The sequence below is a fragment of the Bos grunniens genome, chromosome 9 (genome assembly GCF_055505025.1).
Source record: "Bos grunniens cultivar Pamir isolate PY7600 chromosome 9, Bosgru_T2T1.0, whole genome shotgun sequence".
NCBI lineage: Eukaryota > Metazoa > Chordata > Mammalia > Artiodactyla > Bovidae > Bos > Bos grunniens.
Genome location: NC_141173.1, coordinates 43,877,355 through 43,886,888, shown reverse-complemented (window position 1 = coordinate 43,886,888; position 9,534 = coordinate 43,877,355). Strand labels below are relative to the sequence as shown.

General features: G+C 41.1%; 1 pseudogene; it reads left to right on the top strand.

Annotated features, from left to right (window-relative positions):
* The first annotated feature begins 466 nt into the window (after positions 1-466).
* LOC147365891 (bifunctional 3'-phosphoadenosine 5'-phosphosulfate synthase 1 pseudogene) lies at positions 467-2,082 on the top strand (annotated as a pseudogene).
* The last annotated feature ends 7,452 nt before the right edge of the window (positions 2,083-9,534 follow it).

Here is a 9,534-nt window from a genome sequence, read left to right as displayed (position 1 = left end):
TCCCATCATGTCATGGCAAATAGATGGGGAAACAATGGAAACAATGACAGACTTTATTTTCTTGGTTTCCAAAATCACTGCAGATGGTGACTGCAGCCATGAAATTAAAAGACACTTGCTCCTTGGAAGAAAAGCTATGAAATTTAGACTGTATTAAAAAGCAGAGACATCACTGTGCTGACAAATGTCCATATAGTCAAAGCTGTGGTTTTTCCAGTAGTTATGTATGGACGTGACAGTTGGACCATAAAGAAGGCTGAGCGCCAAAGAACCGATGCTTTTGAACTGTGGTGTTAAAGACTCTTGAGAGTCCCTTGGACAGCATGGAGATCAAACCAGTCAATCCTAAAGGAAATCAATCCTGAATATTCATTGGAAGGACTGATGCTGAGGCTAAAGGTCCAATACTTTGGCCACCTGATTTGAAGAAGTGACTCATTGGAAAAGACCCTGATGCTGGGAAAGATTGAAGGCAGGAGAAGGGGACAACAGAGGGTAATATGGTTGGATGGCATCACTGACTCAATGGACATGAGTTTGAGCAGGCTCTGGAAGATGGTAAAGGACAGGGAAGCCTGGCATGCTGCAGTCCATGGGGTCACAGAGTCAGACATGACTGAGCAAGTGAACAACAATACTGAGAAATGCAACAATGTAAGGCACATTCACAAGGGTGCAAGTTTATTTTTCTTTGAAGTGTTCGTTGATGCTCCCCTGAATGTTTGTGAACAGAGGGATGTCAAGGGACTCTACAAAAAAGCACGGGCTGGAGAAATTAAAGGTTTCATTGGGATTGATTCTCATATTTTCTGATATGAAAAACCAGAGGCCCCTGAATTGGTGCTAAAAACTGATTTCTGTGATGCAAATGACTATGTTTAGCAGGTTGTGGAGCTTCTACAGAAATGGGATATTGTGGATGCCTCTTATGAAGTGAAAGAACTGTATGTGCCAGAAAATAAACTTCATTTGACAAAAACATACAGAAACCTTACTGGCACTGAAAATTAATAAAGTGGATATGTAGTGGGTGCAGGTTTTGGCAGAAGACTGGGCAACCCCACTGAATGGCTTTATGAGAGAAAATGAGTACTTGCAGTACCTTCATTTCGATTATCTTCTGGATGAGGCTGTCATTAACTTGTCAGCACCCTAAAGTCCTGATAGCTACTCAAGAAAATAAAGAGACTAGATGGCTGCACGGCATTTGCTCTGATATACAAGGACCTCTGTGTGGCTATTCTTTGAAATCCAGAAATCCAGAGTTATTTGAGCACAGGAAGGAGGAGCGCTGTGCCAGGAAACAGGAAAAACATGCAAGAACCACCCTTACATCAAGATGGTTATGGAACAAGGAGATTGGCTGACTGAAGGACAGCCTCAAGTCTTAGATTGAATTTATTGGAATGATGGTCTTGATCAGTATTGTTTTACTCCTACTGAGTTATAGCAGAAGTTTAAAGATATGAATGCAGATGCTGTCTTTGCATTTCCATTACACAACCCGGTGCACAACGGCCATGCTCTATTAATGCAAGATACCCATAAGCAGCTTCTAGAGAGGGGCAACTGTGTCCTGTCCTTCTCCCTCACCCTCTTGGTGGCTGGACAAGGGATGATGATGTCCCTCTTAGAAGCATGCTGCAGTGCTGGAGGAAGGAGTCCTCAATCTTGAGACCACAGTGGTGACCATCTTCCCATGTCCCAACTGAGGTCCAGTGGCATTGTAGAGCACTGATGGTTGTGGGAACCGACTTTTACATTGTTGGATGAGACTCGGCTGGCATGCCCCATCCAGAAACAGGGAAGGATCTTTATGAGCAGACTCATGGCATCCAAATGTTGACTATGGCCCCTGGTCTGATCACCTTGGAAATAGTTCCCTTTCAAGTTGCAGCTTATAACAAGAAAAAGAGGCAGATGGACTACTGTGACAGTGAGCACCATGAAGACTTTGAATTGTCTTAAAAACACAAATGCAAAAACTTTACCTAAGAAGGCCAGAAATCTCTTGAAGGTCTCATGGCTCCTAAGGCCTGGATTGTGCTGATGCAGTACTACAAATCCTTGGAGAAACTTTAAGTTGTTAACCTAGTTATTTCACCTTTGACACCTCATTAAGTAACAAGAGGGGACAGGTACTTACTGCTGGCATTTCTTTGTGTTGGTATCTGTCCGGACATGCTTCCTAAAAACAGACCCTTTTCCTTAACTATTAATAGCATCAGTTTGGACTGCCTTATGAGTTCTGTTCTGAACTAGTGTAACATACTCCTGGCTTTAATGTATCTTTATTATAGTTATATTCCTACAGTACAGTTTTAAAATCTTGTCTTTCTGTATTATATTCATACTTCTGTATTATCATTTTTTCAAGCTATTATATCAGTTGTAGCCAGTAGTATACACTTTGAATCTCACTATTCATCTCTTGAAAAAAGAAAAAGCCCACTAAACAATAAACTTGGCTAGACCTTGTTTTGGGAATTGAAAAGAAAAAAAAACCCTGATGTTTGTCTATCAAAAAAAAAATTAAACAAACAATAGTATTGAAAATATCTGTGTGTAAAGTTAAAGCAATTCTTAGAGGGGGATGTATACTTTCAATTGTTTATTAGAAAGTAAGAGAGGGTAAAAGTTGATGAGACAGGCATCTAGCTAAAGAAGTTAGGAAAACACAATGAGATAAGTCCATAGAAAATAAAAGGAAGAAAATGATAAAGAAAAAAGAAACTAAAGACCGAAAGTACAATCAAAAGGATTTTTTAAAAGCCAAAAGTTGGATATTTAAAAACACTATTAAAAGTGACAACCTCTGGCAAGATGGATCAAGAAAAAGAATAAAGGAGGCAAACAAACACATCAGAAATTTTCAAAGATTTTTTAAAATTATGAACAATCTTATGCCATTTAATTAGGAAATATACACAATGAAAATAATTGACAAAATTTTAACCTAAAACTAATTCAAGAAATAGGAAGCCTGGATAGTCCAATTTTAAAAAATAATTGAATTGATAAATAAAAATCTTAATACACAGGCACACAAACACACATACATATACACCTGAGTCAAGACATATAATCTACCAGATTTTAAAGAATTAACATTATTCCAATCTTATATAAATTCTTCCAGGGTATGAAAAAAAAGGCAATATTCTTGATACAGAGATTCTAAAGCTATTCAAAGATAGTATAAGAAAGATAAGAGGCAACTTTTGCCCATAGGTACATAAATCCTACACAAAATATTAGCAAATGAAATTCACAAGAGTGTCAACCAAAAAACACAACTCTCCTATGTTGTCAGCAAGAAAACCACTTTAAATATAAATGTCATAATGGAATTTTTAATGACCAAGTTGGGTTTATACAAGAATGGTTTAACATTAGAAAGTCTATGCATACACTTTATCACATTAACATACTAAAGGAGAAAAATCACATAAACTTCTCACAACATGAGGAAAAGATATTTGATAAGATTCAAAATTGATTCATGATTAAAATATATAAAATATTCTATAGTAAAATAAGTATTGAAGGGTGCTTCTTGACCTGAAAAAAAGTATATGCCAAAAATTATTAGCAAATTATTACTTTTAAGGGTAAACAAAAAAATTATAAGCATTACTATTAGAATGAGGAAGAATGACACTATGACTGCTTTTGTTCAACACTGTACCAGAGCACTTAACCAACAGAGACAAGAAAAGGATTTAAGAAGTAAAAAGATTTAAAAAGAAACAAAACTTATCATACATATGCAATATGATTGTCCACATAGAAAGTCCCCACTGTATACAGAAAAACAAACATAGAAACCATCAATATATAATAAATGAGAACACAGTGAGTTCACGGCTCAATAGGAGTTCAATATATCCAACTTAATTGCATTGCTAAACACTAGCAAGAAGTGAAACTGGATTCCCAGAAAATTTAGTTCCTTTGCAGAGTTTAGGATTTACCTCTCTATTCAAAATGTTATTCCTTTTCTTGTCCCATACCTGTTCTTCTCAGGATTGAGGAGCATCAAAGAAAAGGAGGGACCGAAACAGAGCAGGACCCAATGGGGTCTCCCGGGTATAAATTTGTTCCATTTCCCCCATTGCTTGTTTGTAAGAAATAAACTTCATTCCGTATCCTTGACCTTCCCTGAGTTCTGAAGGGCAGATTCAAACAGCTGCTAACCAGAGAAGGGAGGGAATACAGTAACAAAGGAGGAACAGTCAAAAAAACACCGTAGTGCAGTGTCCTGGTTCCTTCTCAAGGAATATACATTATATGTAACAATAACTTTGAGTTCTTCTGTAGGAACTAAGGCCCCCACCCACACGGGGGATGCTAACTTTGGGCTGAGCACAAGCTTCCTGGAACACCACCTTGGTACCTAACCACCAACCAACCAGAAGAAAGTCTGCAAACAGTGGAAGATGATAGACTCTGAAAGTCTCTCAGTCGTGTCTGACTCTTTGCAACCCCATGGACTGTAGCCTGCCAGGCTCCTCTGTCCATGGAATTCTCCAGGCAAGAGTACTGGAGTGGGTAGCCGTTCCTCTTCAGGGCATCTTCCCAACCCAGGGATTGAACCCAGGTCTCCCAGATTGCAGGCAGATTCTTTACCATATAAGCCACCAGGAAAGCCCAAAGACTCTGACCCCCTCCTCAAATGATTCTCCCTTTAAAAAACTTTCATGGACAAGCTGAATTTTTAGAATTGGTTTTGGGGCACAAATTCAAACAAAGCTGTTATATTAAAATTCTGTAGATTTGGTATAGGGACCAATGGACTATAACAGAGAACTCAGAAACACATACACCCATGTATGAATACTCAGCATGTGACAGAGATGTCATTCAGATCACTGATGAAAGAATGCTTATTCAACAAAACAGGTTGAGATAACTAGTGGTTCTTATGAGTAAAGATGAAATTGAATCTTTTTCCCTCATCATACATAAAAAAAAATAATTTCAAATGGAACAGAGACTTAAATATCAAAGATAAAACTAGAACTGTTGGAAGAAACTATAAAAGAACACCTTCATGACTTCAAGGTTGGGAAGGAGGTTTAAACAAAAAACAAACTGTTAATCATTAATGATAAGATACAGACAACTGTGAAGGGGATGAGAGTATCTCACTTTAACATAAGGATTATTTTGAGTTGAAGGCAACTAAGAAACAGAGAAGGCAATGGCACCCCACTCCAGTACTCTTGCCTGGAAAATCCCATGGACGGAGGAGCCTGGTGGGCTGCAGTCCATGGGGTCGCTAGGAGTCGGACATGACTGAGCGACTTCACTTTTACTTCTCACTTTCATGCATTGGAGAGGGAAATGGCAAACCACTCCAGTGTTCTTGCCTGGAGAATCCCAGGGACGGGGAAGCCTGGTGGGCTGCCATCTATGGGGTCGCACAGAGTCGGACACGACTGAAGTGACTTAGCAGTAGCAGCAGCAGCAAGAAACAGCAGATGCAAGAAAAGGTCTCTTCCTTCCCCCTTTCGCCTAAGTGAAACTGTTACTCGCTCAGTAATGTCCGACTCTTTGCGATCCCATGAACTGTGTAGCCCACCAGGCTCCTCTGTCCATGGGATTCTCCACGCAAGAATATGAATACTGGAGTGGGTGGCCATTCCCTTCTTCATGAGATCTTCCGGACCTAGGGATCAAACCCAGGTCTCCTGCATTGCAGGCATTCTTTACCATCTGAGACACCAGGGAAGCCCCTTGCCTGAAGGAAGTGTGTAAATTTTCCCTTATGACAGCTTCCTCCTCCTATCTCCAGGTAGAAGAGAACCATCACTCATCAGCCTAGAAACTGCCTGAGGTTGGGACGCTTGCAGACTGAGAGTCACAGGATGCAGACAGGGAAGAAGGCCATGTGACTGAAACCAGGCAGGATCCTGTAAGGCTCCTGGGCACTGTTTGTAGAGAACAGACTCCAGCCTTCATGACCTTTGCCCAAAGGGCAGATTCAAACAACTGCTAATAGGTAAGGGAGGGGATGGAGAGACCAGGGAGGAGCAGCCAAAAAACAACAGTGCAGGTGTTGCCAAAATCTTGGCTCTCTATGCGCCAGAAATACAGAGACAGTTACAGAGGAGAAGCACACTGACTGAAACCACCCACCCTGGGCAGGCCCTTTAGTAACCATTCCCATGAGCTGTTTTATGACAGGAGATTCTGGTAAGGAATACAGAACTAATAAGCCACCACCAACCGGAAGAGTTAGGGAAAGGTCAAAAGGAGACACCGCGTGTTTGTCCACTTCCCCGAATCCCTCTTGCTAGCATCCATCTTGGCTTAGCGATGCTTGCGTCACCAGGAAAGCCTCTGAATTAGAATGATTGGCCAAAGACACCCCAGAAACTAATCCTATCACCATAAAACCACAAGATTGCCAGCCAAGTGGCAGAGCAGTTCTCCTGGGCTCCCTTACCCTACTGCTCTCCACGCGGATGCCCTTTCCCAATAAAATCTCTTGCTTTCTCAGCACATGTGTCTCCTCGTACAATTCATTTCTGAGTGTTAGACAAGAGCTGTTTTGGGTCCTGGAAGGGGTCCCCCTTCCTGCAACAGAAACAGTGACTTCACTACTTTGCCAGGCAAAATGAGAACCCAGTAGGCTAGTGCCCCTCAATAACTCCACCCGCTCTCCACCCCTGGTGAGTAGGGAAAGGTTTTATAGTCAGGAGTATATGATAAGGATCAAGGCATTAACAGTCTTATATTCCTCCTTCTGCAAAGTTTCAAAGGGTGGGGTTGCTGACAAGATTAGGGTGTGTGCAGGGTCTCCGGTGGTCTAGTCTCCTAATCTTGATGAGCCTCTCTGGTCCTTTAATCTCACCTCAGGTGGTTTCCTTGCTGTTCTTCCCTTGATTAGCAACTGCTCTGTAGTTTGGAACTGAAAGTCATGGAGGCTGGAGTCTTGCCTATAAGAAATGGGGGACAAAATGGGCTCCGTGTCCAGGTGCCCCATGAGGCCTTGCTCAGCATCACAGGGACTTCCCTAGTGGTCCAGAGGTTAAGAGGCCTTGCTTCCACTGCAGAGCAGTGTGATGGGGGGCAGGATCCTGGATCCACCTCAAAGAATACACACAACAATATCTTTGAAGTCTTTGGCAGAACTGAAACACCCAACAAATGGAACATGTTAACTACTTGATGAATCATTCTTCTTTCCAGAGGTCACAGTTTGAAAACCTCTTTGAGAACCACAGAACCTCATCAGGAGACCACCTGAAGTGAGAACAAAGGAGTACATGCTCTGCACGCACCCTGATCTTTACCAGCAACCCCGTCCTTGAACCACTGGTATCAAGTCAGTCAATCAGTTCAGTCGCTCAGTTGTGTCCAACTCTTTGAAACCCTGTGGACTATAGCATACCAGGTTTCCCTGTACATCACTGACTCCCAGAGCTTGCTCAAACTCATGTCCATTGAATCAGTGATCCCATCCAACCATCTCATCCTCAGTCATCCCCTTCTCCCACCTTCAATCTTTTCCCAGCATCAGTGTCTTTTCCAATGACTCACTTCTTCAAATCAGGTGGCCAAAGTATTGCAGCTTCAGTTTCTGCATCAGTCTTTCCAATGAATATTCAAAATGGATTTCCTTTAGGATTGACTGGTTGATCTCCTTGCAGTCCAAGGGACTCTCAAGAGTCTTCTCCAACACCACAGTTCAAAAGCATCAATTCTTCGGCGGTCAGCTTTCTTTATGGTTCAATTCTCACATTCATACATGACTATGGGAAAAATCATAGCTTTGACTAGACAGACCTTTGTCAGCAAATAATGTCTTTGCTTTTTAATATGCTGTCTAGGTTGGTCATAGCTTTTTTCCCAAGGAGCAAGCGTCTTTTAATTTCATGGCTGCAGTCACCATTTGCAGTGATTTTGGAGACCAAGAAAATAAAATCTGTCACTGTTTCCATTGTTTCCCCATCTATTTGCCATGAAGTGATGGGACCAGATGCCATCATCTTAGCTCTCTGAACGCTGAGTTTTAAGACAATTTTTTCACTTTCCTCTTTCACTTTCATCAAGAGGCTCTTTAGTTCCTCCTCACTTTCTACCATCTCCCTGCAATCTTGACTCCAACTTGTGCTTCATCCAGCCCAGCATTTCACATGATGTACTCTGCATAAAAGTTAAATAGCAGGATGACAATGTACAACCTTGCTATACTCCTTTACCAATTTGGAACCAGTCTGTTGTTCCATGCCCAGTCTAACTGTTGCTTTATGACCTGCATACAGATTTCTCAGGAGGCAGGTAAGGTGGTCTGCTATTCCTATCTCTTGAAGACTTTTCCACAGTTTATTGTGATCCACACAGTCAAAGGCTTTGGCATAGTCAATGAAGCAAAGGAGATAATCTTCTGGAACTCTCGTGCTTTTTGATGATTGAACGGATATTGGCAATTTGATCTTTGGTTCCTCTGCCTTTTCTAAAACCAGCTTGAACATATGGAAGTTCACAGTTCATGTACTGTTGAAGCCTGGCTGGGAGAATTTTGAGCATTAATTTGCTAATGTAAGAGATGAGTGCAATTGTGTGGTAGTTTGTACATTCTTTGGTATTGCCCTTCTTTGAGATTGGAATGAAAACTGACCTTTTCCAGTCCTGTAGCCACTGCTGTGTTTGCCAAGTTTTCTGGCATATTGAGTGTGGCACTTTCACAGCATCATCTTTTAGGATTTGAAATAACTCAACTGGAATTCCATCACCTCCACTATCTTTGTTCATAGTGATGCATCATAAGGCCCACTTGACTTTTCATTCCAGGAGGTCTGACTCTAGGTGAATGATCACACCATCATGGTTATCTGGGTCATGAAGATCTCTTTTGTATAGTTCTTCTGTGTATTCTTGCCACCTCTTCTTCATCTCTTCTGCTTCTGTTAGGTCCATACCATTTCTGTCCTTTATTGTGCCCATCTTTGCATGAAATATTCCCTTGGTATCTCTTAATTTTCTTGAAGAGATCTCTAGTCTTTCCCATTCAATTGATTTTCTCTATTTCTTGGCATTGATCACTGAGGAAGGGTTTCTTATCTCTGCTTGTATTCTTTGAAACTCTGCATTCAAATGAGTATAGCTTTTCTTTTCTCCTTTGCCTTTTGCTTCTCTTCTTTTCTCAGCTATTTATAAGGCCTCTTCAGACAACCATTTTGCCTTTTTGCATTTCTTTTTCTTGGGGATGGTCTTGATCACTGCCTCCTGTACATGTCACGAACTTCCGACCATAGTTCTTCAGGCACACTCTCTATCAGATTTAATCCCTTGAATCTATTTGTCACTTCCACTGTATAATCATAAGGGATATGATTTAGGTCATACCTGAATGGTCTAGTGGTTTTCCCTACTTTCTTCAATTTCAGTCTGAATTTGGCAATAAGGAGTTCATGATCTGAGCCACAGTCAGCTCCCGGTCTTATTTTTGCTGACTGTATAGAGCCTCTCCATCTTTGGCTGCAAAGAATATAATCAATCTGATTTCAGTATTGACCATCTGGT